A 7,500-nucleotide genomic window follows, 5' to 3' on the forward strand; every position below is an offset into this window, starting at 1 on the left:
ACACACACACACACACACGCACGCACACACACACACACACACGCACACGAACACACACATACATACACACACGCACACGAACACACACATACATACACACACGCGCACACACACACACACAGAGTCACGGACACATATGCATACATATATATATATATATGCGCATACATATGCATTTGCACATATATATATACACATCCTTATGTATATGTATGCATGTATGTATATATGCGTATATGTACGCGCATGTACAGACGCGCATTCATATTCTTCGGTGCATACATATGTATCTCTATGTCTCACTCTTTGTGTATTTTTCTCTCTTTATCTACCTCTATAACCTATATATATGCTTGTATGTATGTATATATATGTATATATATTTATATATACACATTTATATATATATGAATATATAAATATATACATACATATATATATATAAATACATAAATATATACATATATATATATATATACATATATACATATATATATACATAAATACACATATATATGCATACAGTGGTACGTACTTATTTATATATATATACCTATACATATATGCATCTATCTATTTATTTGTCTATCTATGTATGTATCTATCTATTAGTCTCTCTCTCTCTCTCTCTCTCTCTCTCTCTCTCTCTCTCTATCTGTGTATCTATGTATGCACGCGCTCACACCCGCACACATATATATACTATCATATATATACTATCGTACTTCGATATTTGTAATTATGTATAAATTCACATATATATATATATATATATATACATATATATATATATATATATATATATATATATATATATATATATATATATATAGACATAGATATAGATATATAGATATATAGATATATAGATATATAGATATATACGTGCAATATATAAATTTGCATATGAAATACAGCTTTTCTTTGAAACTCGTATTGTTGAGAACAAAACTAGTTTTTCCGATTTTCCATATATCTTTATCCATCTTTTATATTTTGTTGAGAACAATGCATTTCCGTAATTCAAGGACGTTTCCATATCTTTGCCTTCTTATCTCTTGGATGAAAGTAATAAAATGCTGGTTGTTATTCAGGGTTTCTTTTTTTCTTTCAATTTCTGCTTTTTCATTTACAGTAATATCGTATAAACTAGAGTCTGCATTCTTCTGATTTGTTATATCCGGACTCTTTTCGCTGTTGACGTTAGCTTTATCCGACGAATCAGCGAATAGTTATGGCTTGGTATCTGATCGCGGGATCTGACTTGTTTCTGTTATTGTTTTAGCATCATATGAGCTTTAATGCAGAAAAATAAAACCACCCATGGACGAGCTATATTCTCAGTTGTAGGTAAGGCTGCTCCGGTTAAGCAGCTCGCTTTGTAACCATATGGTTTCAGGTTCGGTGCCACTACGCGGCACCTTGGGCAAATGTCCTCCACTCTGTACTTAGAGTGACCAATGCCTAGTAAGTGAACTTGGTAGATGGGGGTCTCTCTATATGTATAGGTATGAGATTTTGTGTCGTGATTGTTCCTCACTGGTGCTTGACAACCGGCGCTGGTTTGTTTATGTTCGCATTACTTAGTGGCTCGGCAAAACACAAACCGATTGAATAAGTACTACATCTAAAAGGAAAAAAAGAAAGAAAAATCAGCGAGCGGTCGATTTGCCCAAGGAAAACTTTTGAAGATGGTGCGCAGCTGGAACAAAGGAATTTTTAGTCGAATGTGTGTGTGTGTGTGTTTGTGTGAGTATGAGCGTGTGTATGTATATACAGTAATCTCTCGACTCTCGCGGGTGTTACGTTCCAAAACACGCCACGATAGGTGAAAATATCTTTTTAATAATATTTTTATAATTCGTATATAATTATTTTATAAATGCAAAACAACACCACAGAGGAATCGACGTAAGATTAAATAATAAACCGCGATAGGTGAACCGCGATATAGCGAAGGATTACTGTATATGAATTGTGTGTGGTGTGACTTTGTGCGCGAGTGTGTGAGTGTGTGTGTTTGTGTGTGTTTGTGAGTGCGCGCGCATGTGTGTGTTTCGTATAAATAAACGAGGAAATTACTTTTCAGTTCAGAGATAAAACTATTGATTTACAGTATAAGCACAATGTCTCTCTTTTCGCGGTATGGACATCGTCAATTAACTCGTTGACTATACGTGACCGCTACATATTTTATCGTGTAAACAAAGGCAAAGCAGACTCCATTGGGATCTGGCACAGAAAGAGCTTAGCGAGCGTAACTAAATGCAGCAATGCATTTTCGCTGTCGCTCTATCGATTCTGTTACCTCTCCGCCATTGAAAGTTGCAGGATATAAAAGACTACAATAAAGGCTACGAAATATCAGGGCTTCATTTCTATCCTCTATCAATCTTTTACTTGTTTCAGTCATTGTATTGTGGTCATGCTGGAGTACCGCTTGGAAGGGCTTTAGATGAACAAACCAATCGCAGTAATTATATATAGTTTGGTAATTATTTCTCTGAGTACGTAAATAAACCAACTGGTGGTTGGGGGACTAATAGATACCCAAAGACACTCAAACGCACGTACACATACACGTGTATACACATGTACGTACACACATCTCTCACCCTTCTCTCTCTCTTTCTCTCTCTTTCTCTCTCTCTCTCTCTCTCTCTCTCTATCTATCAATACATACTGTACATACATATGTGTGTGTGTGTGTAGGCGTGGCTGTGTGGTAAGAAGCTTGCTTCCCAACCACATGGTTTCAAGTTCAGTTGGTCCTGGGCTGTATTAGAGGTCACTAGCTCAAGGTGCTGCGCGATGGGATTGAACGAGAAACCGCGTGGCTGCAAAGCGAGTTTCTTAACCACACAACCGTTCATACGCCATGTTTATCAATTTCTTTTATTTCACTTTTCTTTATTTATTTATTTTACTTTATATTTATTCTATATGGCAATTAGTGACTATTAGAATCATTGGTTTCATGCCCCCAACGTGCCTAAGTCATTGGTTCACTGCATTTCTGATGGGTGACATGTGAGTATCACGTGTCACCGGGCTTTTAAAGTTTCTCCCGGAAATTTATATCCTTCGTTGATAGACATCGATAAACATACACATGTGAGCGTACACACACGAACATATACGCTCACACACACAAATTCACATACACATAGGTGTATGCGTATGGTGATTCTCCACATAATGTTCGTTTATTACAGTCCATTCAGAAAGAAAGAAAAAAGCATATTAGCGAAAGTGCGTCTATGGTAGAAGCCACTTGCTCATTATGCCGTGTTGTGGTGGCGAACCAGAGACCTGGTGGCTGCAATGAGATCTTATCAAAAGAAAGCTGCTTCATTCTTTCAGAACACACACATTCATACATACATACACAAACATGCGTACATATATATATTTACGTATGCATGCATATAACTATATGTGAATGTATGTATACAAATTTATATACATACACACATATACGTATACACACGTATATACGCGCATATGTGTATATGTATATGTATGTGCATATATATATTTATATTTATATATATATATTTATACATACATACACACACACACAAATATATATATACACATATATAGATATGTCTATGTATATATACACACATCTCTGTGTATCTGTATGCATGTATATATATATATATATATATATATATATATATATGTGTAATATATATATATATATGCATATATATAAATAATGACTATATGTGTATATATTTATGTATATGTATATATATATATATATATATATATATATATATATTCACATACATACACACACATATATATCTTTATATCTACGCATACAGGCATGTATATATATATATATATATATATATATATATATATATACGCATATATATGAACATGTATATATATATATATATATACATACACACGTGTAACATATAAATACACGCTCATACACATACATGTAGGCACACACACAAACAGACAGACACACAAACACACAAACTGACACACACACACACACACACAAACTGACACGCACACACACATATACGCACACACATGCGCGCGCACACACACACAAACAGACACACACATGGCCAGTATGTATGCATGCTTCGGCAGTATGCCCCTGCATTCACACTTCAGGCAACGCCAATTTACAGAGTTCGTCACAAAACGACTAAACTCGGTAAAATGGCCCATACCACGTGGGAGACTCCCTCAGCCAATCACACGCTTCACTGCTTGTAATCAGCTGTGAAATACTAATTTACTTCAGTGAGTGATGAATGAATTGGCAGGGCTTAATTGAATTGCATCACCTCCTACAACCCATTCTCCGACTCCTGGTGGGACCAGAATTACGGAAGGCGCATAAGCACAGCAAACTAAGTTATTTGTTGTAAATATTTCATTTATCTTAAGGCAGTAAGTAAGCTGGCAGAACCGTTAGCCAGTCGGACAAAACGCTTAACGGCATTCCGTTCGTCCGTATGTTCTGAGTTCAAATTCCGCCGAGGTCGACTTTTCCATTTAATCTTTTCGAGTGTCGATAAAATATGTACCAGTGGGGGGTCAATGTAGCGCCTTTCCCGAAACTGCTGGCCTTGTGCTAAAATTTGAAATCGATAATCCATGGACCTTGTGTCATGCGCAGTGGTAATGGCTACAGGCAATGTTTAGCGTTCTCTTCGTCGTTTCCCGCCGTTATTAGAAATTGAATGCAGTCACTGCGTAATGGCGTCGTGTATGTACCTTCACCCCGCCTCACCTCCGTTGCCTTTTATCTCAAAGACCTCTATCTTTGCCTCTTTTCTTTATTTTGTTCCTTTATAATTCAATACATTACCACATACATGCCTCTACTACCACCACCACCACCACCACCACCACTACCGCAACTACTACTACTACTACTGCTGCTGCTGCTGCTGTTGCTGTTGCTCTTCTGCCTTTACCATCACCATTAGCATCAACATCATAACAACCACCACTACCACCTCCACCATAACCATCATCATCATCATCATCTTTAGCATGACCATCATTTCATTATTGTCATGACTACTATCATCTTTTCCACATCAACCCACCACTACCGCCGCCGCCGCCGCCACCACCATACTGGAGCATCACCCATAAAATTGTATTACATGGAGAATCTCGTGATCAATTTCGGTTTACGGTGCATGCTGAGTGGGTGTTCTATAGATTCCTTTCGAGTACATTAATGGAAGGGTGAGAACACTAAGTTAAAGAGGGATAGTGTGTGTGTGTGTGTGTGTATATCTATCTATCTATCTATCTATCTATCTATCTATCTATCTATCTATCTATCTATCTATCTATCTAGATGGTTGTATATGTATATAGACACACACACACACACACACACGCATACATATATACATGTATATATATATGTACAAGCATTAAAGTATATATATATTTAATAGAATATATAATATATAAAGTTTTGTATATATATATATATATATATATATATATATATATATATATATATATATATATATATATATATATATATATATATCATATACAGGGTGCGATAAATAAACTGTCGTCTAGATTACGCAAAAAAAAATAACGTTGACATCTCATTTTAACAGATATATTTAACCAAAATTACATAAAAATATCTTGAAATATTAAAGAATAAATTTATTCAATAAAATCGCCATTGGCTGCAACCACGGCCTACAGACAACTTTGGAATCTCGTGTAACTCTTCTGGATGAACTTCTTGTTTAAGTTGGTGAATGCTTCCATAATCCTTGCCTTCAGTTCATTTTTGGTGTTACAAGGAGTTTTGTTGGTATGTTGCTCAAACTGCACCTCACACATAATAAACGAGGAGGGTGCAGTCTGGGGAGTTAGGTGGCTAGATGTTAGGGGTGATGTGTTCTCAGAAATTGTCTAACAGCCATGACTAGGCTCAGTTGAGCCCAGGTTCTTTCCTGTCTCATGTAATGTAATGCAAGGACTGTAGTATGCACCAATCCATCGACATTAGACTAACTGATGAGCTAACTTACACCAGCAAGTGGATATACATATGAATTGACAAGGAAACAGTCTTCAGTGACGTAGAAATGCTGATTTGCTCGTTAGACAGGAAGACGTCAAGAATTGTTACGAAATTCTGACACATTAAAAATGTTTGAAGCAATAATGTGAGAACATTCATTAAATAGACAGACTTGTTTAAACCTCTTCGTATATGTCTGCATGTATGTGCACTGACAAACGCACACACACAGGCATATATATACATACATACATACATACATACATACATACATACATACATACATATATATATATATATATATATATATATATATATATATATATATATATATATGTATACACACATCAGTTTATATATATATATATATATATATACGGGCGCAGATACAAACACAACTGTGTGTGAGAGCATATATATATATATATATATATATAACTGCATGCATAAATAAAAAGACATACAGACATAAAGACTCACAGAAACACATACTTGCACAGATATATATATATATATATATATATATATATATATATATATATATATATATATATATATATAAAGAGTGAGAGAGAGAGAGAGAGAGTGATTCACAGACATACGTGTCTGTGTTGGTGTGCACATACATATATGTGTATCTATATATCTACATGCGTATTTATATTTATCCACACGCACGCTCCTCACACACATTCACACACACACATACATATGCACCTTCACGCATGCACAACAACATAAGACTTGTAAATTTACTCCATACATTTCCTTTCAACCTTATATTTCTTTCTTCTTCCTCACTTTATATTCTCTCACCACACATCCATTCTTTTTTACTTTAATTTCGTTTGTTGTTTCTACATTCAGTTTCATTTTTATCGGTTCCTTTCCTCACTTTCATCCATTATTTATTTATTCATTCGTTCATTCATTCATTTTTGTTTTTATTCGGTTATTTAATTTCTGTTTTGTTTTCTTTTCCCAGACGAAAATAGCATTCTCTTAAATATGTGTAAAGTAATTAGAATTTTCTCTGTCAGGATATTTCAGTTTTAACCAAACTCTTTCCATTTATTTGGCAGGGAAGTGTCAATATAACTCAATATCTTCCTATATATCACAGTACTGTTGCCGCTTAAAACGATCCACGAATTAAATGTTTACAGATACTGGAATGATTGAAGAGAGATGACTTACATTTTATATACATCGTCAGCCATTTTGTTTCAATACAGAATATTGGCGAGGTGTACAAATAAAACACACATGCTCACAGAACGGCATATACATATACATATATATATACGCAATGAAACACACAAACATGCATATACACAGGTATATGTATACATATATGTATACACAGTCATGTATGTGTATATAAACATATGAATATATATAAATACATAAGCATATGCGCGTATATATATATATATATATATATATATATA

This window comes from Octopus bimaculoides, chromosome 13, assembly GCF_046866305.1.
Source record: "Octopus bimaculoides isolate indiv1 chromosome 13, ASM4686630v1, whole genome shotgun sequence".
NCBI lineage: Eukaryota > Metazoa > Mollusca > Cephalopoda > Octopoda > Octopodidae > Octopus > Octopus bimaculoides.